Here is a 26,720-nt window from a genome sequence, read left to right on the forward strand (position 1 = left end):
CTCCCTTTTCCTGCCTTATGTCGTTGTTACCAATGTGCACCACATGCGTTATGTGTGTACATGTGAGTACAGTTACAGGTAACATAAAAGATCAAGGGTCAGCTATATTCACTATATACATTTACAGGTATTAAGAAATAGCTGTGGTGTGTTGGGGCAACATGCAACAAAAGTACAATATTTAACAATTCTAAAGAATAAAGAGTTATACAAAAATAAAGTTAGAAGTATAATTATGGAATAAAATAGCATAAATACATAAATACCAGCATGCACTTACACTGTAAGCAGCATTATAAAAGTGGTTCAAAGTGCAGTGTCTGAGGTAAAAGAGAGCGGGTGGACATATAAGTGAGCATGGGCACTAAAACAAATGAACAGCATTGTGAATATGTATTACACCATGAAAGGTTGAAAGGTTTAAGCGAGCATTTTAAAAAGGTGCAGGTGACAATAAAATTGGATTAGGTCACTGTTTTTGGTATCGCTATTGGTATTGGTTGATTATTGGCACATGTACTGGTTTGGAGAAAAAAAAACTCAGTTTTGCATGCTTGCCATGCAGGTCATTTCAAAGCATTGATGTAGTACTTTTGTAGTGTGAACAAAGTCACTGGAGAGGCACTGAAGCTAATGGATATAGAAACCTTTACTCCAGTAAAATGAGTATACAGGCATCATATTTTGATATATTCTTGGAAGCAGAGGCCTGCTCCACCCAACATTACATGACTTTTATATACACCAAAGATCAAAGGCAACAGCAGGATAATTCTATATTTACAATGTATCTACAGTGCTTCCTATGAATTACATATAGTTGTCAAACCCCTTCTTCACACCACACTCCAGACACCCAAAGTGAATGTTAATCCCCACTGACTCCCAGCCACATTCATGCGTATGCAGGTGTCTAAGGTCTAAGGGGAGTGTTCCTTTGTTTGCGACTGACCCCTGCCCCAACCTGCAGCTCCAGGAAACCCATGGTCTGGGCTGCGTTTTAAGCTCAATCTGCAATCAAATCTGAAGAATGGCTGCTGTTGAACTTAATATTTGCAGTATATCCTAAATCCAGAATATGCCCTAACTGTACGAGGGAAAAGCAGTAACAGAATGGTGAATATAGTGTTATGTTTAAAGTGCAGGTAGAAAATAAAGTGATAAGGTAGAGTGTAAGGTCAAGAGTTCATCTTAATGTGTAAGAGGATCTTTCTCAGGACAGTGGAAAGGAAGCTTTCCTCAAGCCAGGTAGTGTGTTTTTTCACGCTTTTGTATCTTCTGCCCAGTGGAAGATAGTAGAAAAGAGAATTTCTGGGGTGGGTGGGATCTTTGATTCCATCGGCTGCTTTTTCAAGGCAGTGAGAAATGTAAACAGAGTCAATCGATTGGAAGCTGGTACATACGCTACACTTACTGGCTACATTACTAGGACCTCCTATACCAAATAAAGTGGCCTTTGAGTGTATATTCGCAGGCTTCTGCCTCTGTAGCCCATCTTCTTCAAGGTTCGACATGTTGTGCATTCAGAGATGCTCTTCTCCACACTATTGTTGTAACAGTGGTTATCTGAGTTACTGTCGCCTTCCTGTCAGCTTGAACCAGTCTGGCCATTCACCTCTCACCTTTCTCATTCACAAGGCATTTTCAACCTCAGGCCTGCCTCTCACTGGATGTTTTTTCCATTTTCTGTTAACTCTATAGTCTGGTGTGTGCAAAAATCCCCACAGATCAGCAGTTTGGAGATAACTCAAACCACCCCATTTGGCACCAACAGTTAAAGTCACTTAAATTGCTTTTCTTCCCCATTCTGACGTTTGGTCTGAACAAGAACTGAACCTCTTGACTATGCCTACATGTTTTTATGCATTAAGTTGCTGCCACATGAATGGTTGATTTGATATTTGCATTAACAAGCAGGTGTACTATTGTACCTAATAAAGTGGCCCCTGAGGTATGTTATGAAACGTGTGTTTTGTGGTAGCAGTGCAGTTCAATGCATAAAATATGCTATAAATGTATTAATTTATATGGGAATACAGCCCGCCCCAGCAACCCCTGACTAACCTGATTAACCTTAACCTAATGACGGGCAATTTACAGTGACCAATTAACCTACCCAGAATGGTTTCCTCAAGGGAAATTCCTGCCTGACAAATCTGTTGGAATTCTCTGAAGCAGAGATAGTCGAAGGAGAATCGGTTGATGTTGTGTACTTGGATTTTCAGAAGGTCTTTGGCCAGGTGCCACACGCGAGACTTGGGAGTCCTTGTGCAGGATTCCCTGAAGATTAATTTGCAGGTTGAGTCTGTGATGAGAAAAGCAAATGCAATGTTAGCATTCATTTCAAGAGGACTAGAATATAAATGCAAGGATGTAATTTTGAAACTTTATAAAGCACTGCTGAGGCCTCACTTGGAGTATTGTGAGCAGTTTTGGGCCCCTTATCTAAGAAAGGATGTACTGAAATGGAAGAGAGTTCAAGGGAGGTTTGCAAAAATGATTCCAAGATTGAATGGTTTGTCATATGAAGAACATCTGATGGCTTTATGTCTATGAATGAGGGGGGACCTCATTGAAGCCTATCAAATGGTGAAAGGTCTTGATACAGTGGATGTGGAGAGGATGTTTCCTATGGTGGGAGAGTCTAAGACCAGAGGATGTAGCCTCAGAGTAGAAGGGTGTCCTTTTAGAAAGGAGATGAGGAAGAATTTCTTCAGCCAGAAAGTGGTGAATTTGTGGAATTCTTTGCCACAAGTAGCTGTGGAGGCCAAGTCTTCATGTATACTTAAGGCAGTGGTTGACAGATTCGTGATTATTCAGGCCATGAAGGGATACTGGGAGAAGGCAGGAGCTTGGGGCTGAGAGGACAATTGGATCAGCCATGCTGAAATGGTAGAGCAGACTCCATGGGCCAAATGGCCTAATTCTGATCCTATATTTTATGGTCTTAATGCAACCCATTTTTTCCCTCTATATTTATGATGTATTTCACTGTACTGCTGCCATAATGTCAACAAATTTCCATGACATTAAATAAACCTGATTCTGATACTGAAGATCGGAGCACGAATTTCAATCAGAAGTCCGGAAGTCAAAGCCTAATAGCCAAAGCCTGGAGATTAGAGGCTAGAGGCCTTTCCTAGAGTTGGGAGACTGTCCGTGTGTGGGTGGAAGGGAGGAAAGAGGCTCATTATGCTGTTATTGTCTTGTAGCTTGTGGTGATCTGTTTTGCCAAGCCCTGTGGACATTCTTTGTTGATAACCGAATGTATAGCAACACTTGACGGTGCCCCCACCGCATCACTTGTTGGTTGAGAACACAAACAACACAGTTCACTGCGTGTTTCAATGTACATATGGTGAATAGATCTGAATCTGAATCCAAGTGTAAATACAGGTACTGCCAGCAATCTTGCTGTCAAAGATGAACTCTGCCACAGTTGCAAGGGAGCTACAGATTCACTCACTGCCCTCACATTCTGCTCTCTATGCTCTCCAATCTCTTTTGCCTGAGCTTCACCTGCACATCTTTGAAAAACTTCAATGGAACAACCCAAATGTAATGGGTTATCAACCCTCTATTAATGATCTGTACAATCAGGTAATTCCAAAGGCAGAAATAAGGAAACTAGATGAACATACTACATAAAAAATGTGATTCTGTCTCTAAGCTGTTGTGTTAACATCAAGTGCAAGGCTGCTAAAAGTGCAATATTTATTGATATTGTATAGTAAATTCTAGTACTTTGCTCTTTTGAAAATGGACTAGAATTGCAGACATTTATTCTTGGTTAATGTAAAACAGATTTTCAGTTCCATGTTTTTCTAGTTTTAATAGACAATGGTAGAGATCATAGAACGGCAGCATCCCATTCTCCCTGTGACTGCGGATGTTTCCTCTAGGTTCTACAGTTTCCTCCCAAGCCCCAAAGACTGGTGGATTAATTGGCCCAGTTGCGGTCCCGCCACCATCAAGGCTTTGCTCCCTCCTTGCTGTTGCCAGCAGGAAAGAGGTACAGGATCTTAAGCCTCATACCTTTTAAGCATCAGGCTCTTAAAGCAGTGTGGATAACTTCACTTATCTCAACACTGAGCTGATTTCACAACCCATGGGCTTACTTTCGTTCTCTGCATTTGTTATTTATTCATTTGTTTGCTTGTTTATTTATGATTTTTTATTATCATTAGTTTTTTTTTATATTTGCACATTTGGCCTATTTTTGCAAATTGGTTGCCAGTTTTTCCTGGGTGTAGTTTTTCAGCAACTCTATTGTATTTGCGTGTTCTACTGTGAATGCCTACAAGGAAGTACATCTCAGTGTTCTATATGGTGACATAAGACATAGGGGCAGAATTAGGCCATTCAGCCCCTCAAGTCTGTTCTGCCATTCCATCAAGGCTGATCCCAGCTCCCACTCAAATGCATACACCTGCCTTCTCATCATATCCTTTGATGCTCTGACTAATCAGGAAATGATCAAATTCCGTCTTAAGTATACACACGGACTTGGCCTCCACTGCAGTCTGTGGCAGAGTATTCCGCAGACTTACTACTCTCTGGCTAAAAAATTTCCTCCCTACCTCTGTTCTAAAGGGTCGCTCCTCAATCTTGAGGCTGCGCCCTCTAGTTCTGGATACCCCCGCCACAGGAAACATCCTCTCCACATCTACCCTATCTAGTCCTTTCTACATTCGGTAGGTTTCAATGAGATCCCACCCCTCCACCTCCCGCCCGCATTCTTCTAAATTCCTGTGATTACAGGGCCAAAGCTGCCAAATGCTTCTCATATGTTAAACCCCTCATTCCCAGAATTATCCTCGTGAACCTCTTCTGGACTCTCCAATGACAACACATCCTTTCTGAGATATGGGGCCCAAAACTGTTGACAATACTCTAAGTGCGGCCTGACTAGTGTCTTATAAATGCTTAGCAGTATCTCCTTGCAGATGCAAGGCACAGACACGTACTTTGATAATAAATTTAATTTGAATCAAGTAAATTTTACATCTATGTCAGCAAATGGTAAAATCTGAGGGGTGCGAATGAGAATGTGGGAAGAACAGGAGACGGAAATTTATTGTGGAATGGAATTGCTCAGTGAACCTACACAGATTTGATGGGTGAAATAGCCTCCACCCATGTTATTAAGAAAGATGGGAAATTTGAACACAACTGCTTGGTACAATGTCCTGTATTCAGCTCAAAAACCATCCAGCTTCAGACCAACTATCGGGTTAAATATTATATAAAACCCAAAAGCTGGAACCCTTGGCTACAGAAGAGCCCATGAAAAAATTCACAACCATTGGTGCTTCCCTTGAATACCTCAACAATCAATCAAACCTTTGAAAGATGAAACACACAGAGGTAATTTTCAAATTTGGAAGTGGAAAGATGACGTTAGAGGAAAAGGCTGCCTGTGATAAACACTGTCGGATTTTCCTTTCCATTGCAAATTGCAAAAAGGACCATGTTACACTCAGGTAACGTGGTTGCTTTGGAGACACAATTGATTACTTTGAGCAATGTTTCCTTTGGCAGTAATCTCGTAGATTTACCACAGAACTGTAATAGTTTCTCCTAACCCAAAAATATTTCCAAAGGTTTCTCGTGCCACGGGTCCATCATACAAGAAATCCTGAATTCCATAAATATCATTAAAAGATTGAGGCTGGCATTAGCCCTTACACTATACTGCATCCAGCTGCCTCTTTTTGCTGACTCCTTGGGAGCTCTATTACTAGTGAGGTACCATCATCGGACACCAATCTCTGTCTGTCGGTGACCAAGACTGACTTTCTTAAACAGCCATGCAAAAACAAGAATATCACATTATTGAATCAGACCTTGCAGAGACACTTTCACCTTCATGAGCTTCATTGAAAAGGAGAATCAGAGAAATTTATGCTGGCCAAAATTTGTGTGGCATTGCAGAGCTGGGGGTGCAATCACTAGTTGCTGAAAGCTTCTCACATGCTCAGTAAGATGGAGTCTGTGCAGAGGAAACACAAGAGACTGCAGATGCTGGAATCCAGAGCAACACACAAATGGCTGGTGGAATATTAGTGATCAGGGCCTCCCCCATCGCCACGTCTAGTTTCCCTCCTACTCCATCCACTCTTACCGACACACTCTTCCCCCTAGTCCTCCTCCCTCACGGCTCTCCTCTGCCCTTCCCATCTTCCTCTCTTCATTCTTCACTCCACTTTCCCCTCCTGATTCCTGTCAAATTAGTATCCCGTGTGTTAACATACATGTCAAGAGGACTAGAATATAAAAGCAAGGATGTAATGTTGAGACTTTATAAAGCAACAGTGAGGCCTCACTTGGAGTATTGTGAGCAGTTTTGGGCCCCTTATCTTAGAAAGGATGTGCTGAAACTGGAGAGGGTTCAAAGGAGATTCACGAAAATGATTCCAGGATTGAACAGCTTGTCAAATGAAGAGCATTTGATGGTTTTGAGCCTGTATTCCCTGGAATTCAGAAGAATGAGAGGTGACCTCATTGAAACCTATCGAATGGTGAAAGGCCTTGATGGAGTGGATGTGGAGAGGTCGTTTCCTATGGAGGGAGTGTCAAAGACCAGAGGACACAAAATGAAGGGGCTTCCTTTTACAACAGAGATGAGGGGGAATTTCTTTATCCAAAGAGTTGTGAATCTGTGGAATTCTTTGCCACAGGCAGCTGTGGAGGCCAAGTCTTTATGTATATTTATGGCAGAGGTCGATAGATTCTCTATTGGTCAGAGTATGAAGGAATATGGAGGTAAGGGAGGAGACTGTGTCTGAGAGGAAAAATGGATCAGCCATGTTGAAATCGTGGAGCAGATGCAATGGGCCAAATGGCCTAATTCTGCTCCTCTATCTTATAGTCTTATGTATTTTTTTTTAAAACCATTTTATCTATCTTTGCTGCTGCCTTCAGGAACTCTCGAACATGTGCACCCACGTCCCTCTGCTCCTCAGAACTCCCAGAGTTCTCCCATTTATTCTGTATGCTGTAGATGAACTTTATTAGTTCACTGATGACACAACAATAGTTGGCCTCATGGGCAACAGCGATAAGTTAGCATACAGAGGGGTGGTAGAGGGTCCTGTCAAGAGGTGTGAGAACAGCAACCAGAGTCTCACCAGGGACAAGACACAAGAGATGATTGTGGACTTCAGGAAGGAGCAGGTCGACCACTGCCTATTTCACATCAATGTGAAGAGTACAAAGTTCCTTGGTGTGCATTTGGCAAGAAGGCACAGCAGTGTCTGCATCTTCTGAGGAGAATGAGGCGTGCAAGGCTCCCCGCCCCCATTCTAACAACTTTCTACAGGAGCACCAGCAAGACCGTCCTGCCTGGCTGCATTGTGTGGTACAGAGGCTGCAAGACCCCACAGTGGATAGTAAAAACCACTGAAAGGATTACTACAGTCTCCTGCCCCTGCATTTGTGACACTTACCAGGAGCGTTGTATGTGAAGGACTTGAAGCATTGTTGAAGGTCCCTATCACCCATCCCACAATCTCTTTGAGCCATGACCATCAGCAAGGAGGTAATGGAGCATTAGGACTAGATAACAATTTCTTCTCCCAGGATGTAAAACTAATGAATATCTTGCCATCACGGAGGTCTTGTCACTAGGATACCCTTTAGAACAGAGATGAGAAAGAATTTCTTTAGCTGGAGGCTGACAGCAGTGCAGGCCAAGTCATAGGGTATATTTAAAGCAGACAGGTTCTTGATTAGTAAGGGCGCCAAAGGTTGCCGGGAGGAAGCAGGATGGAGTATTCGAGGCTGTGCCCCTCTGGTCCTAGACTCTCCCACTACTAGCAACTTTTCTCCACTCTACAGTATCTAAGACTTTCAACGTTCAATAGGTTTCAATGAGATCCTCCCTCATTCTCCTCAACTCCAGCGAGTACAGGCCCAGTGCCATTACTGCAAAATGTTCCTCATACTTTAACCTTTCATTCTTGGGGACAAAGGCAATAGGTGTACAGGAACAACCCCAACTATAGGCTCCCCTCCAAGCCACACAGCAGCCTGACTTGGAACTACACAGGCAGTCTATCACTGCCACAGTGTCTAATTCCTGGAACTCCCTGCCCAGGAGCACTGTGGAAGTACTTTTACCAGAAGTACTGCAGTGTTTCAAGAAAATGGCTCAACAACATCTACTGAAGGGCAATTGTAGATGGGCAATAAATAATGACTTTGCAGGCAATGCCCAGATCCTGAAAATGAATTTTAAAAAATGTCATCCCACACCATACGGTGCACTTACCAGCCACGAGCACTGCACACAGCTTCGTCTCATTAATTAAGGAGAGATGTTCTTGTATTCGGGGTAGCTCAGAGGTTTGTGAGGCTGATGCCTGAACGAAGGGTTATTTTATGCTCTGCCTGTTTTTATTGTGACATAGAATGATGAGGTGAGCATACTGAAACATATAAGGTTCTGAGAAGACTTATCAGGGTAAATGCTAAGGTGACAATCAGCATTTGTGAGAGAGTCTTCAACTGGGAGGCTTAATTTAATGTGAAGGGTTGTCCATTTAAACCAAAAATGAGGAGGATTTTTTCTACAGTATCAGGGAGTCATACAGTATAGAAATAGGCCCTTCAGCCTTGCTGATCTGCACTGACCAAGATTCCCATCTAAGCTAGTCGCATTTGTCCATGTGCAGCCCATATCCCTCTAAGTCTTTCCAATGCATGTACAGCACTCCGCAAAAGACTTGGGCACATATATATAACTAGGGTGCCAAAGACTTTTGCACAGTATTGTACTTGTCAATTTGGAAAGGAGAGCGAGTTTGTAAATCTGGCTGGAGCAGAGGATGTTGGAAATGATGGGGGTGGAGTGCCATGGGAGGGTTACAGGACAGGTTTCAGAGGAGGAGTGCCAGGGGCTGGATATGGTGGGGTGCAGACGTACCCAGCCCTGAGACACCTGGTTTATTGATCATTACAGAACGTTTCTCTGGTGCTTCTCAGTCCGTCCCATCTCCCTTCACCTTTTTCCAACCCTCTCCCTGCCCCCTTCCCACTCTCTGTCCACAATAGAGGCTCATAGCAGAATCAGGTTTATCACCACTCACACGTCATGAAATTAGTTTTTATTTTATTTTGTAGCAGCAGTACAGTGCAATACATAAAATGACTACAGTACTGTTCAAAAATCTTAGGCAACCTAACTACATATAGGTGCCTAAGGCTTTTGCACAGTACAGTACCTATAAAAGAGTTCTTTTAAATGTTATCAATGTACCTGCTTCAACCACTTCTCCTGCCATCTTATCCATATATTGAGTTCCACAAACACTAGAAATCTGGAGATGCTGGAAATCCAAATCAGCACATACAAAATGCTGGAGGAACTCAGCAGGCCAGACAGCATCTATGGAAAAGAGTCACGATAAGGGTCATGATAAGGGTCTTGGCCCGAAATGTCGAATGTTTCATTTCCATAGATCCTGCCTGGCCTGTTGAATTCCTCCAGCATTTTGAGAGTGTTGCCATATATTGATTTGTTTCTCATGTTCCTATGAAAATTCTTCCCTCTCATCTTAAAACATTGCCTTCTAGTTCTTGATTTCCCAAACCTTGGAAAAAGCTTGTGAATATTCACCATATCTATGCCCCTCATGATTTTATACAGCCCTCTAAAATCACCCCTCATTCTCCTAACGTCTTTGAATAAAGATCCAACATGCTCAATCTCCCTCCGTCCCTCAAATCCCAGGAAAATCCTCATAACTCTCCTCTACACTCTTTCCAGTTTAATGGCATATTTCTGAATGGCATAAACTGAACACGATATTCCAAATGTGGCCTCAACAACATCCTGTACAACTACAATATCCCAACTTCCACGTTCAGTGTACTGACTGATGAAGGCCAGCATGTCAATAGCCTTCTCCACCACCCTGTTTAATGACAATGCCATTTTAAGAGAACCATGGACTTGTATTTCGAGGTCTTGCTCTTCTGCAGCACTTCCCCCTGGGCCCTACTTTCACTGTGAAAGTGCTATCTCATTTCTTTTCCGAAAATACAACACCTCACATTTTCAGACATTGCTCAGTTCACTTACCAGCTAATCAACATCCCTCTGTAAATCCTGTTACTCACCTTGATTGTGTATGACACCACATACTTTAGAGTCATTTGTAGATTTACTAACTATGTCTTGTACATTTTCATCTAAGTCATTGATATAGATGATAAGTGGCAATGGGTCTAGCACTGAGGAATACCACTAGTCATCCAATCAGATAAACAACCTGCTCCTATCATCATCGGCTTCTTACTAACAAGCCAATTATGTATCCAATCAGCTGGCTGTAATGTTAGATCCTATATGATCTAACTTTCCATATCAGCCTACCATTGTGAATGATTTGTGGTTTGTTGTCAATCTTATAAAATCTCTACCCAATGAATTCGTGGAGGCAAAGTTACTGAAGATATTCAAACTGGAAACTTATGGACTTTTGGATTATAAAGGAGTGAAGGCTTATGTGAATAAGCAGAGAAGTGTTGCTGAGGCCAAAATCAAATTGAATGGGAAAGGAAGTTTGAGGCCAGAATCAACTCCTGACTAGCTAAGGACATGGACCCACTGCAATTTCCCTATCGCCACAATAGGTCCACAGTAGATGCAATCTCATTGGCTCTCCACTTGGCCTTGGATCACCTGAACAATAGCAATATCTGCTGATTACAGCTCAGTATTCAACACAATCATACCCTCAGTACTATCTTAAAAACCTGGGCCACTGTACCTCCCTCAGCAACTGGACCCTTGACTTCCTCATCAGGAGACCACAGTCAGTCGAATTGGAAATAACATCTCCTCCTCGCTGGTAATCAACACTGGCGCACCTCAAGGATGTGTGCTTAGCTCATTGTTCTACTCTTTCTACACCCGTAAGTATGTAGCCAGGCACAGTTCAAACATCATCTATAGATTTGTCGATGACTCAACTATTGTTGGCAGAATTTCAGATGATGAAGAGGAGGTGTACAGGAGTGATATAGGTCAGCTGGCTGAGTGCTGTCGCAACAACAACCTTGCACACAACGTCAGTAAGACCAAGGATTTAATTGTGGACTTCAGGAAGGGAAAGCTGATGGAACACACACCGGTCCCATTAAAGGCTGACTTATACTTCTGCGTAGGCTCTGTGCTGTAGCCTACGCAAGTGGTCTACGCCGTTGTGAGCATTCATACTTGTGTGTTGGTGTGTCTGCGTCGCTCTGCAATTCATTGCCAAAACGCTAGTTGGCGGTGGAGTTTCTATGCCACTGTGTTCAGTTTCTTCGTGTTGAGTTTCTTTGTGTACTTCAAACAATGGCGACTGAAACTGGGCGCATCATGTTGGAGTTGGAGCTAATAAATGTTGAACAAGGGTTACTTTTATTGTAATTACTGCAATGCAGAAAAGAGAGAAGATGTGGGAGGAGATGGTGTGTACGACCATTGAACGGATTGAGGCAGAAGAAGGGTGAATTTTCTGTGCTTGTCAATTCACTGAGAGACATGGATGAGGAAATGCATTTCAAATAGTTTCAGATGTCGGCAGGTAGATTTGACGATTTGACAAGAAGAAGCAACCAGAAATGCATAGGAGGAAATGCGATGCTACCATGCGGACCAATCACAGTTGTTGCGATCTGCGTCACCACGACGCGTAGTTACATTTTTGGGGAGGTGCGCATCATGCTACGGCGTAGGGTACGGTATAGGGTACGCGGCCTTAAGGGATCAGCAGTGGAAATGGTGAACAGTTTCAAGTTCTTGTGTGTCAAGCATCTCTGAAGATCTATCCTGGGCCCAACATAAAGAAGGCATGACAGCAGCTACATTTCCTTAGGTGCTTGAGGAGACTTGGTATGTCACCAAGGACTAGCAGGTTTCTACAGATGTTCCTTGGAGAGCATTCAAACTAGTTGCAACACCATCTGCTGTGGAGGGGCCACCGCGCAGGATCAGAAAAAGCTGCAGGAAGTTGTAAACTCAGCCAGCTCCATCATGGGCACTAGCCTCCTCAGCATCAAGAACATCTTCAAAGGTTGATGCCTCAAAAAAGCTGCATCTATCATGGAGAACCCTCATCACCTGGGACCTACCCTTTCTTCATTGCTACCTTCAATGAGGAAGTACAGGAATCTGAAGACATACATTCAACACTTTAGGACCAGCTTCTTCCTCTCTGCCTTCAGATTTCTGAATGCACAATGAACCCATGTATACTACCTCACTGCTGTTTTTTTGCTCTCTTGTTGCACTACTTAATTTAAGTTCTAAATATATATATACAGACACATATATATATATTATTGTAATTTATAATATATTTATTATTTATTGCACTGTACTGCTGGCGTAAAATAGCAAATTTCATGACATATGTCGCACATCTCAGTGATAATAAACTTGATTCTGATCCTGATTCCTTAATGACGGATGCCACCTTTTTGAGGCATCGCCTTTTGAAGATGTCAAAACCATTCCTTTCAAGAAATTGTATGATACAGTGGGGAATTTGCATATAATGGTTTTTAGCATCAGCTGACCTTCTACTACAGTGCACGAGAGTTCACATTGTGGTTTATTTTTTTCATGACCATGATAGAGTGTATAAGAAGCAGCTATATATTATATCCACTATTATAGTTGATAAAAAGCACAGCTTTATTCAGATAACCATCTTATTACATCATTCTTGACTGGCGGCCACATTTCAAATAAATGGCATTTAGTGTTTTGATGTGGAAATTAATGGTTTCAATTTTTACAATAAACCAGGAGATTTAGAAGAAAAAAATGGATCAGCTGTACTTATTTAGTAAAGTTCTAGAGCACATTTCAAAGCATCGAATTTCTCTACAACAGCTTCTGAACTTCAGACACCACACATACACTCTCTCTAGAGACATAGATACACCCAAGTGTTTTAAGTTAACACATTGAAAACTCTAAGTACACATTATAAATAATTATAAATTTGGAGGAAAATGAAAGGTGATGTACTGGCTTCTAATTTCTATTTAGTATTTGCAAATAGAAACTGTACTTATGTATTAATGGATTTTGTAATATTGAAAGCAACTTTACTAGCATAGCCAAACTACTCCTCCCAAACAGCTTCTTCACCCCATGACCTGCTTTGCAGTGATCCAGGAACAGCACATTTTTTGCAACAATGGGAGCTCCACTGACTCCTTGACCATTCAAATTCTTTGGTAGTTTGATCACATGGGAACTTGAACCAGATTCACACCAAAGCGATATGGCCATATGAGAAACAAGATCCTCTATTGATTATCTTGTTATAACTGTTATACCTGCCCTGGGCATTCTCTCTCCCTTCTTCCACTGGGCAGAAGATCTTAAAGCCTGAAAGCACATTCCACCAGGCTCAAATCAGCTTCTATCCCACTGGTATGAGAATATTAAATAGTTCCCTGGTACGATACGTTAGACTGTTGGCCTCACAATTTTCCTTGTTATGATCCTCGTGAAGAAGTCATCACCCTGACACAGTGGTGTCAAGAAAACAATCTCACCTTCAATGTCACAAAAACAAAGGAGCTGTTTGTGGACTACAGGAGGAATGGAGACAGGCTATCCCCTATTGACATCAATAGATCTGGGGTTGAGAGTGTGAACAGCTTTAAGTTCCTCTGCATAAACATCACCTAGGATCTCACGTGGTCTGTACATATTAGCTATGTGGTCAAAAAGGCACAACAGAACAGGAGGAGGAGAAGATGGCGGCGCGACGCAGCTTGCGCGGCCACTCCGGTGAATGATACCTGTAATCTGTCAAGAAGGATGCCGTGCACAATCCTGATTTGATGGAGACAGACGTGACAGCACGGAGGAACATCTGGAGAAACTTCTGAAATGCCTTTTTCGCTGCCGCTGTTACTGTGTGATCCAGAATCTCCGGAGGGGAAGGCCCCAAATCCTCGGCTTTGCTTGTTGTTCGGTGGCCGGGATGGGGTTGAAGCGCTCGGCAGAGGTGTTGCTCGGTGCTCGGTGTTGAAGGGCTGGTTGGAGGCTCGAAGTTTTCGGACTGACTCAGAGTTGGCTGTGGTCAGGTTCTTCCAATGCATCGAAAGTTGTCAGTGCCCGGAGGTTTATGGCAGAGAGAGTTTCTCCCTTCTGCCGCCTGCTTTCGGGGACTATCGAGAGTCAATCAAAACTTTGAGACTTTTTTTTACCGTTCCCATGGTCTGCTCTTTATCAAATTATGGTATTGCTTTGCACTGCTGTAACTATATGTTATAATTATGCAGTCTTGTCAGTGTTAGTCTTTGGGTTGTCCTGTTTTTTCTGTGATATCACTCTAGAGGAACATTGTATCATTTCTTAATGCATGTATGCATTTCTAAATGACAATAAACGAGGACTGACTATCCTCATAATCTAATCTAATCTAATCTAATCTTTCACTTTAGACAGTTGAAGAAGTTTGGTATAGACCCCTAGGTCCTAAGAACTTTCTACAGGGTCACAATTGAGAGCATCCCGACTGGCTGCATCACTGCCTGGTATGGGAACTGTACTTCCCTCAATCGTAGGACTCTGCAGAGAGTAGTGCGGACAGCCCAGCGCATCTGTAGATGTGGACTTCCCACTATTGAGAATATTTACAAAGTCAGGTGCGTAAAAAGGGCCCTAAGGATCATTTGGGACCCAAGACACACCAACCACAAACTATCTCAGCTGCTACCATCCGGGAAACAGTATCGCAGCATAAAAGCCAGGACCAACAGGCTCCGGGACAGCTTCTTCCACCAGGCCATCAGACTGCTTAACTCACGCTGATGCAACTGTATTTCTATGTTATATTGACCATCCTGCTACACATACTATTTATTATAAATTACTATAAATTGCACATTGCACATTTAGACAGACATAACATAAAGATTTTTACTTCTCATGTATATGAAAGATGTAAATAATAAAGTCATAGTCATACTTTATTGATCCCAGGGGAAATTGGTTTTTGTTACAGTTGCACCATAAATAATAAATAGTAATAAAACCATAAATAGTTAAATAGTAATATGTAAATTATGCCAGTAAATTATGAAATAAGTCCAGGACCAGCCTATTGGCTCAGGGTGTCTGACCCTCCAAGGGAGGAGTTGTAAAGTTTGATGGCCACAGGCAGGAATGACTTCCTATGACGCTCTGTGTTGCATCTTGGTGGAATGAATCTCTGGCTGAATGTACTCCTGTGCCCAACCAGTACATTATGTAGTGGATGGGAGACATTGTCCAAGATGGCATGCAACTTAGACAGCATCCTCTTTTCAGACACCACCATGAGAGAGTCCAGTTCCATCCCCACAACATCACTGGCCTTACAAATGAGTTTGTTGAATTGAAAGTCAATTGAATTCAATTCTTACACCTTATTGTTTACCTACACTGCACTTTCTCTCTAGTTGCTACACATTATTCTGTATTCTGTTATTATTTTTTCATGTTCTCCCTCAATGCACTATGAAATGATTTGATCTGTATGAACAGCATGCAAGACAAGCTTTTCACTGTTTCTTGGTACATGTGACAGTAATAATCCAGTTCCAATCCCAGTTGTTGCACTAGCGAGCTTATTCTGCTCCAACCAGGATCAATTGTCATCAGGTAGCCAGAGGAAACTTCAGGAACCGATGAAGTGACATGAAGAACATGCAAAAGGGCACCATGGTGGCATAGCGGTCACAGGTCTATCACAGAGATCAGAGTTCAATTCCAGCACGGTCTGTAAGGAGTTTGTACGTTCTCACCATGACCACATGGGTTTACTCCGGGTACTCTGGTTTCCTCCCACAGTCTAAAGATGTACCAGCTAGTGGGTTAATAGGTCATTGTAAATTGTCCTGTGATTACGCCAGGGTTAAATAGCTAGGTTGCTGGACGGAGCAGCTCATTTAGCTGGAAGGACCTGTTTGGCACTGCATCGCTAAATAAATAAATAAATAAATATCTACAGAGGCTGCTCCAGAGGTCAGGATTGGACCCAGGTCATGGGAGCTATGAGGCAGCTGCTCTACTGGTTATGCCATGTGTCACTCATTTTATTTCTTTACTTTGGCTATTAGCACCCTGCTTCATGTTATAAACATTGCTCTCCTTTAATTTTTCTCTTCTTATCTAATCACATGCTTTCCCTTGAGCATCCCTCCCCTTTCAATCATTCACGGGAAGTGGGCAACTCAGAAGGGGCGTTTATTACCTATATCAAACTGTCCCGCTGACCATTTCAAAGGACAGTTAGAGGTCAGTAGGCCTGGAAGCCAGACTAGGTAAGGTTGGCGTATCCCTGAAGCATTATACTGGACCTGAAGGACTTTAGCCACAATTCAGCAGCAAAAAAACTGTGCTAGTTCATGCATCAAGAAATATGTTTTAACATGAACTTGAAATAAGGATGCTCTGTTATGCTGCCTGATTAAGAATTCAAAGGAGATTTGATGGCTGTGCATATACATTTTAATCTGACCTAAACTATTGGGAAGTAAATGCCATATGCAACATTGACACAGATTCATTTTCACTGATGTATGTCATGAAATATGTTGTCTTGCAGTAGCAAGACTTAAAAATTAATTTAAGTTACATTATAAATAAATAGTACAAAAAGATAAGTAATAAGGAGCTCTTCATAGGTTCAGGATTGTTCAGAAATCTGCGGGGAAGAAGCTGTTCTTAATATGCTGAGTGTGGGTCTTCAGACTCCTGTACCTCCTCCGAGATGGTAATAACACAAAGAGGCCATGTCCCAGATGACGACGGGTTTTAATGATGGATGCCAGCTTCAGGAGGCACTGCCTCTCGAAGAAGAAGTCATTGATGCTGAGGAGGATTGAGTTCATGATGGAGGTGACTGAGTCCGCAGCCCTCTGCAGCGCCTTGTGGTCCTGTGTATTGGAAGGTTCATACTAGGCTGGGATGCAGCCAGTCAGAATGCTCTCCACTGTACGATTCAGAAATTCAGTCCTTGGTGCCCAAATCTCCTCAAACTCAGAGTGAAGTACAGCCTCTGGTGTGCCTTCTTCATAATTGCGTTCATGTGTTGCACCCAGGAGAGATCCTTAGAGATGTTGACACCCAGAAACTTGAAGCTGCTCACCTTTTCCACCACTGACTCCACCATGAGGACTGGTGTGTTTTCCCACAAATTCCTCTTCCCGAAGTCAACAATCAATTCCTTGCTCTTGCTGACATGAAGTGGGAGAGTGTTGTCGTGACATTACTCAAGCAGCTCACTCCATCTGAGATTCTGCCAACAACACCAGTGTCATCAAAATACAAAATGGCATTTGAGGTGTGTCTAGATATATAGCCATAATTGTAAAGCATGGGCACCTCTCTGCAAGACCTCTACTAAAGAAACTAAGGAGTTGAGCACTATGAATTTCTATAGATTCCTTCAAAGATTCCTAAACCAGAAAGCATCAGGCACAAAGCCCTCATGTGCATTAAACCAAATGCCAAGTCAATCTAGTTCAAGTTCAAATTGATTGTCATAGGCAAACATAGACAGGGTATGAGTGTCATGAAAATTAGGTTACTGCAGCAGCAGCACAGTACATTACAAGTATGACAAACATAAGTTAATATAAACTTAAATTAGTATAAATTATACATAACACACATGACAAAATAAGCAGAGCTGAAAATGTACGGAATGTGCTGGAGGTTGACTTACGGAGGAACTGAACAAGGTCAACACAGCATGTCGGACCCTAGGGCAGGGTCTGTGTGAATTGGGAGAAACCAAGTTCTTTACTAAGCTGGACCTGTCCCAAACAGGCATAGTTTGTCATGGACAAAGAAAGACCGTAATATCTAAGAAGTTAAGTGAAAAAAATTAAAATTGCAAATGCTACAAATCTAAAACTAAAAAAGAAGAAAATGGAGAAATGCTGGAAGTGGGAGGAGAAATGGAGTTAATGTTTCAGGTCATCAGAAGAACCACTCACATTTATTTGGACATTGTGAACATGTAGGGAGTTGCTCACGGCTTTGTCCATTGCCTTGGCCGAAGATCAGGCAATGCTGCATCTCACACCACCAATCATGCAAGTCCACAAACACTGCTGCAAGAAAGCAGGTAGAAAACCTTCTGTTGATGGACAGTCTATCAAATAAAATAAGGAAAAATGCAGAGAGGAGGGACTAACACATTCCCTATGAAAAAGAACTTGCATCTATTTTGTCTCAAAATTATCAGATAATAGTCCATAATTTTGTATATTTTAGTTTAAACAGCTGGTGAGCTGAAATGGAGGCAAGTGTCACATCACAACTCATTCAAATTCAAACAGACTAGTTGAAAGATTAATATTTGCTTCTAAGAAAGAACAAATCCCACATACTATTAAGCATCTGCTCACAGAATTTCTTCATAACGATGAATCATCTCCTCACTCCGTTACAGATTTGTCAGAGTATTCAGCTGGTTCCAGAAGGGAGCACGAGAATGTCAGAAAATGGGAGCAGAAATAAGCCATTCAGTCTCACCATTCAGCATGATCATAGTGGATCTTCCTCAGGTCTCACCTCATCTTATGTGCCTATATCCCATAATTCTCTGATCTTTAGCAAATCATTCTTTAACTACCTCCATTGTAAATGAGAGGCAGTTAAACACTTGACATAATATTTAGGATTTGAAGGGAAGAAATTCAGATCGCTTGATAAGGTTTGTGTTCTAAGACCTCCAGAGGATAAAAGTGAGAAAGTGGGATTTTTGCATAGAATGTGGTTCCAAGAGTTATCTCAAAGGAGTTAGTGAGAAATGCATTAAGGTTCACATAGACCACATTCTGTCCGCACATTGCCCGAGAGAATGATGAGAAGAAGCTGAATTAATAAATATAGTGTCCAACATTGGTTGGCACAATTGACAAAGGGTGTGAAGGAAAAGAACCATGAAGTGCTACCTTTAGTGAGTCCAGAAATGGATGCTACATTAACCACATCTGTGGATACTATTTAATGCAAATCAAATGAAGGATAATAAAAATTCAAAGACAAGTGAGATGCCTAAACTTATAAATTTGTAAATCTTGTTAAACTAAACTGAACCTCAGATACTACTGGATTTGTGGTTTGATGTTTCATACTTTACATGTTGTCCACTTGCTCTTTGCCATTTGCACAATTTGTTCTGTTATTGCGCGTTGGGTGCTTGGTGTTCTCCTGAACGGGTTCCATGCTGTTTCTTTCTTTCATGGCTGCCTGTGGGAGGACAAGTCTCAGAGTTGTATTATGTATACTCTACGTACTTTGATAATAAGTGTAATTTGAACTCTGAACTAATTTCACTCATATTACTTTGAAAAGACAACGCAGCACAATAGATGTAAATAAGCATGCTATTACATGTAATGCATTGAAACGCGTGGATACTGCAGTCCCCTTATGTGCTCTGAGAATGATCAAGGATAAACTGGACAAAGCTGTAGTGCTCTCTGTGTTTCCCATGTATAAATCTTAACTCTCTGTTTGGTACTTCACTGAGAACCCACAAGGGTACAAAGACTAACAAATTTCTATAAAGTCACATTGTCCATGAAGGAACAATAGGCTGAACAGTGCCTCTTTACAGGTTTGTGAATCATGGAAAATGTGGAGTAAGATGCGTTGCTCATGGGTGGTAACATTTCAACACAATTATTGCAAAGAGAAACTGCAGCAAGTGAAATAACTAGTGAGAAAGGACAACTCCTACCCAGTCTTCCACTTTCAAGGCAGTGATGACATAGAATAATCATGGTGCTATAATGAATTACACACAGTGGCCAAGTGCTGTGTAATCAATTCAGGGGGATGAAAATACAAGAATCTTTAGTCTAGAAGTGCAAAGTAAAGTTCAGCCTTTTGTACTCTGCGTGCTCGGGTCCCTATTGTGCTTACTGAGCCTTAAATTAAATGCATATGCACAGAGGCCACCAGCCATACACAGAGACATCAAACACTGTGCAATGCATATTTTGACATCACGTGCTAAAGTGGTCTTCATCTCCGAAGTCTGTCAATAGCCTCAGCCCCACAGTAGGTTTTAACAGGAGGCAAGAGGTCCTCTCTAGCATTAGTTAAAGGGGTCAGACCTTACCCGCCCGGTGCACTGCCAAGGAGTCCAAGCTGTCCATCATCCACCAGGTAGACTTAATAGTTTTCTATGGGCTTACTCCCTTCCTGCATCAGACCTATCCAATTGCCTCTCACTCTGACTGATATACAAACCTTGATTGTTTCCTGCCCACCCAAACCAAAATCCAACCCGTCATAAACAAGAGAAAATCTACAGATTCTGGAAATCCAAGCAACACACGCAAGTTGCTGGAGGAACTCAGCAGGCTGGGCAGCATCTATGGCAAAGAGCTAACAGTCAACACTTCATCTGACGAAGGGCCATGGCCCAAAATGCTGACTGTTTATTCTTTTCCATAGATGTTGCCTGGTCTGGAGAGTTCCTCCAGCATTTTGTGTGTGTTACTCAACTCATCATCTCCACTTTTACTTCTGACCCCTAAATCCTAATCAGTTCCCGAACAAGATGACCCTTGATTATCTTTGTCTGATCTTATTCTCGGTCCCAATTATATGTTCTCTACCCTAAACCCTGCAATCTCCTGTGATCCATTCAACTTGAATTCTGACCATTGATAACAGTTTGACTTGATCCCCCGCAGCCAATCTCCCATCGTCCTTCTATCCAATGCCCAAGCTCTGATAACCTCTCCCAGATTCCAACCTTTGTTTCCTTCAGCACTTGACACTGATACCAGACCACATCCTAACCCATTATGTCCTCCAATTCCCAAAGCTCCTTGCTTGACCCACTCGCTACCCCATTGGTCCTCCCACCCCTCTCCCAGATACACTCTCTCCTCCTTATCTTCTATCCACCCTCCAACAAACACACATGCCATTCACTAACACAAGAATAATTTATACTAGGCAATTAATCTACCAGCTCCTCTTTTTGATAGGGGAGGGAACTGTAGAACATGAGGCCAATACGTCTTTTTCAAAAGATGTCCTTAATATTTGCTTCCTGGTCATTGATATAATTAGTACACCCTCGGCCCCACATCTGTTTACATCATCTCTCTATTTACCAGTAAGAGATGTCTCAGTATCTATGCCTCTATATCATATGGTCTTTTTATACCACCTTAGCTCCTAAATGTTACATGCATCTGCCTATTTATTGGATTATCTCCTTCCATAAAGATCTCACACTTAGCTCCTCAACTTGCCAAGGAATTATCATCAACTTCCATTTGGTACAGTGCTGGAGAGCCACCACCGACTGCGTGTTCACTACACTTTAACTTATGGAGGGAACTGCCTCTTTACTGGACCAGAGCTACATTTGCTCTCACACACCAAGGAAATGGAATAGGAACAATGGATCAATTGCTGGCCACAGTTATGTCCTTGGAGCTGCACCTTGCCTTGCTAATATGCTTCCAACGTAATGTTGCTATCTGTGAGATGTTGATTCTCGCCATCCCTCAAGCCTACCTCACAAGTGCCTCGACACAAAATGCGGACGACTCATTTCCTTCCACAAATGCTAACTGATCTGTTGGGCTCCTTTGCACCTTGATTTTTGCTCTGGATTTCAGCATCTGCAGTCTCCTGTGGCTATCGTTAATGTCAAGTCAATTTATTACCAAAGTATCTCAACTATGTGTCACCATGTACTACCTAAAGGTTCATTTTCTTGCTGGCATTTACATGAAAATTAAGAAGTACAATAGAATTTATGAAAAATTATATATAAATAAAGACTGACAAACGGATGGTCTATTTGGGTGGACCCAATCTCCAAATTTTGGTGAACCCAGACTCCACTGGCCAGCTCTGAAGGCAAAGTCCCTTAGGCTGAATGATACAATTCAATCTATGCCTACCTTTGGCCCATAACTATAATAGAGGTCCATCACCTCCACTGACGACCCAAATGTTTATCACTTCCATAACCTGGAGACTGCCTCCTGCATGGAAACTCAACACCATCTTACTCTGCCGCAACAGAGAACATCCAAGATTTTTCCCGGCTTATAGAAGACACACTTGCAGCACCCTCTCAATCTTCCCATCACTCACACTCTCCCCCCACCCATTCTCTCACTGCTCTTCATTTTATTCCATGTTCCACCTGACTCTCCTATCATCTTCAACTCTTTGTCATTTCCACCTACCACCTTCCCTACCTTTTCAGAATCAGAACCAGGTTTAATATCATTGGCATACGAAATGAAATTAGTTGTTTTGTGGCAGCAGTACATTGCAATAGACAGTAACAAAAAACTGTAAATTACCATAAAGTACTTACAAAAAGATAAATTAAATAAGTCATGCAAAAAGAGAGGTGCTAAAAATTCTGAGGGAGCCTTCATGAGTTCATGGACTGTTCAGAAATCTGATGCGAAAAGGGAAGAAGCTGTTCCTGAAATGTTGTGTGTGTGTGTCTTCAGGCTCCTGTAGCCCCACGTAGATGGTAGCAATGGAAAGAGGGCATGTCCTGGGTGATGAAGGTCTTTAATGATGGATGCCACCTTCTTGAGCCACCACTCCTTTAAGATGCCCTGGATGCTGGAGAAGCTAGTAGCCACAATGGAGCCGACTGAGTCCACAGCTTTCTGCAGCTTTTTCCGATCCTGTGCAGTGGCCCCTCCATACCAGATGGTGATGCAACCAGTTACAATGCTCTCCACGGTACATCTGTAGAAATTTGTGAGTGTCTTTGGTGACTTAACAATTCTCCTCAAACACCTAATGAAACATAGCTGCTGTCCAGCCTTCTTTGTAACTGCATCAATATGTTGGGCCCAGGATAGATCCTCAGAGATGTTGTCACTCAGGAACTTGAAACTACTCAACCTTTCCACTTCTGCTCCCTCAATGAGGACTGCTGTGTGTTCCCTCGACTTCCCCTTCCTGGAGTCCACAATCAATTCATTGAGTGCAAGATTGTTGTTGTGACACCACTCAATCGGCTGATCTACCTCACTCCTGTACACCGCCTCATCACCATCTGAAATTCTGCCAACAGCAGTTGTGTCATCGGTAAACTTATAGACGGAGCCTGAGCTGTGCCAAGCCACAAAGTTGTAAAGAAAGTAGAGCTGTGGGCTAAGCACGTATCCTTGAGTACCTACTGTCATTAGTTCATCTCTCCATCCCTCATCTGATAGTCCTCTTTCACCTGGATCCTCCTACTACCTGCCTCCTCTTGCGGTACCCCTTATCCTGGCTATTTCCCTTCTTGCTTTCAGTCCAGATGAAGGGACTCAACCCAAACACTGACTGCTCAGTTCCCTCTATCGATGCTACCTGACACACTGAGTGCCTCCAACATTTTGTGTGCTGCTCCTCATAACAATAAGAATGCTTAGCATGTAGTCCTCAATTCCTCAGTTCATAAAAGGGGCTTTGTGTGCACTGCATGATGCTCCTTGCCCGATGCGCGATAAACTTCTTTCAACAAGCCCATTTCCATCTCTCTACTGTCCAATGCCGACATGTGGCTAGTGCCCCACTTTTCCACACCTATTCTCCCCTATGTCTGAGGGAAACAGTGACTACTGCTTTTCCTGGGGATTTGCATCCCTGCTCAAAATATCCTGTTCTGAGGCAGTTAAAGCAAAAAAATATCTCGAACTGATATCCCAGGGCTGCCGTAAAAACCTGGCAATGCTTCCCATCTATTGCAGTCATGATATTCAGCCTTCCTGCCTTTTGGATTCATATCATCTTTAATCCACCTGCCTCTGTCTCCCAGCTCCACATCTACCCCTACCTGGCTTGAACTGTCCACCCTCCACCCACCCTCTTTCCCCACAGTCCACTAATCACCTCATAATTGCCATCTCATCAGGCTCCCTCTCCTAGTTACACTGGACACCTCCCCTCTACAATCTCATTCCTATTACACGATTTCAGTCTGAAACGTCAGCAATTCCTTTCCCTCACAGCTGTTGCTCAACCCATGAGTCCTTCCTGCAGATTAGTTGTTGCTCCATAGGACCATATTCCCAAACTGACATAGCTTGACAACAGACAGGATTTTGATACTGGGTTACCTCACACAAAGTCCAGACTAGTCCTTTGCACAGTGTCATGTTAATGTGGAATGGAATCATTCCCACCCCCTGAAGGTTTGAGATGAGATTCAAAGTTGAAATCCTCTTTGCTTCAAACTTCACAGGCAAACAGTTCAATAGTCACTTTATTAGGTGTGTCCAGTACTTACTAAATTGGTGAATGAATATATGTTCGTGGTTTTCTGCTGCTGTAACCCATCCACTTCAAGGTTCAACGTGCTGTGCATTCAGAGATGCTCTTCTGCACACCACTGTTGTAACATGTGCTTATTTGACTTATTGTCACCTTCCTGTCAGCTTGAACCAGTCTGGACATTCTCCTCTGATCTCGGTCATTAACAAAGCATTTTCACTCACAGAATTGCTGCTCACTGGATGTTATTTTCTGTTTCTCGTACCGTTCTCCGTAAATTCCAGAGATTGATGTGCGTGAAAATCCCAGGAGATCAGCAGTTTATGAGATACTCAAACCATCCTGTCCGGCACTGACAATTATTCCACGGTCAAAGTCACCTAGATCACATTGCCCCCACTCTGAGTTTTGGTCTGAACAACTGAACCTCTTGACCATGTCTACATGCTTTTATCCATTAAGTTGCTGCCTCATGATTGCTAATTAGATTTTTGCGTTAACGAACAGGTGTTCAAGTTTAAATTCAATTATCATTCAACCATACATGAATACCCATGAATACAGCCAAAGAAAACAGCATTCCTCTGCAGCGGAGGTGCAAACCACACTACCAACAGTAACACACAGCACAAGGCACATATAGTACATATGCTATAAGATAGCAGTAAAACATACAATCACACAAAACATTATATAGCCCAAGTTCCTGAGTGACATTTCCTGTAAATTGATGGCGCACGGGTGTTATCGGTAAGAACAAGCAATTTTCAGCAGTCCGCAAACGAACTAACATACACATGCATAAAATCTATCTTGTCTTCCACCAAGCGAGCACTGACAGGAGGTGGCCAGGCCCCCAATCCAACATGGACACCATGCCGCACTGTCTCTAGTGTCTCCCTCCTGGACTGCTGCAACAGGCAAGCCCAAGGCATGAGGCCTAGTTCTCACTACAACTGCGGCCACACAGCTCTCCCGCCGTCAGTCTCGTCAATAAACCAGTGAACCGGACTAGTAGTATTTTTACGTTACCAGCGTCCAAAAGGGTCTTGCGATCGCGAGAAAAATGTCCAAGACTGCACATCACCTTTGCGTATCAAATCCAACGCCTTTCCGTAGCAGGCAGTAACATGGTCCGCATCAAGCCCAGCTCCCCCTCCAGCATGCAAGTTGCTGATGGGGTAGGTGTGATGTATTTGAAGTTCTTAATGTCCAGCATTAGCTTGCATTGGTAAAAAAGAAATGTTTCAAAAAGATAAAAGCACCTTTGGTTGGCCTCAGAGAAGCAGTTGCGTCCAAGAGTGCCGCCATCTTACTGCATATCTGTACCTAAAGAAGTGGCAACTGAATGTATATTTCTAAACCAAGTTGACCCTGCACTGCATTATATTCTGCATTCTATCATTGCTTTTCCCTTACACTACCTCAATATACTTGGGTTTTGTAATAATCTATGCAGATATCTTGCAAAACTAAGTTCTTCACTGTATCTTGGTGCATGAGACAATAATAAACCAATACTAATACCAAATAAAATGAAGGTCACACATCAGATTGCTCTGCATGCAGTCTTATGGTGGGGTTATGTCATTTGGTTTGTCTCCACTGTTTCAACAGCACTTCAGAAAATAGCTCACATTCTGCGCAATGAACGGAGATATGTAACTCTCACTCGCGGAAGGAGCAATACTTCCGCTTCTCTTTCGGAAGCTAACAATCCAGCAATAAATTTTCACGTCCCCTCTGTCAAGGGCTGACACAGATCCTTTGCAGACGTTTGCTGTATTGTTCCACACCTGCACCTGAGGGCTCAGGTGGTGAGGGGACAGAGCTTACTTTCTGCAGAGGTGTTACTCTGTCTGGTAGAGCATGCACATGGAGCAATATCGTGTTCTCTCACAACAAGACATCAAACGTACAGCTAAACAACTTGCTTTGGCATGTCGCCTCATGCCATCTTTAATTAATCAGGCCTGTGGTGCAGAAAAATTCTTACAACACAAGGTAATGAATAAACAAAAAAAAGAGAAATTACAGAGGTGTCTTCCTGCAATTATACAGTGCTTTGTTGAGACCACACCTGATGTATGGATACGAGTTTGTTCTGCTGGCTATGTTCTCAGAGTTAAGAAGAATGCGGGGTGACCTTATTGAGACACATAAGGTCCTAGGGGATTTGACAATGTTGAGATGTTTTCAACAGTGAGAAAATCTCAACCAGGAGGGCATAACTGATGCAGGGTTTTGAACCAAAACATCGACAATTCTCTTCCCTCGCAGACGCTGCTTGACCCACTGATCTCCGCCAGCAGAATAATTTTTGGTCCAGATTCCAGCATCTGCAGTCTCTTGTGTCTCCAAGGAGACACGTTTGCAAGGTGAGTAACTCTATGCCAATTAAAGTGCAAGTAAATGGAAACTTCCTTTCCAGGAACATGGT

This window comes from Mobula birostris, chromosome 3 (genome assembly GCF_030028105.1).
Source record: "Mobula birostris isolate sMobBir1 chromosome 3, sMobBir1.hap1, whole genome shotgun sequence".
In the NCBI taxonomy this organism is placed as follows: Eukaryota; Metazoa; Chordata; class Chondrichthyes; order Myliobatiformes; family Myliobatidae; genus Mobula; species Mobula birostris.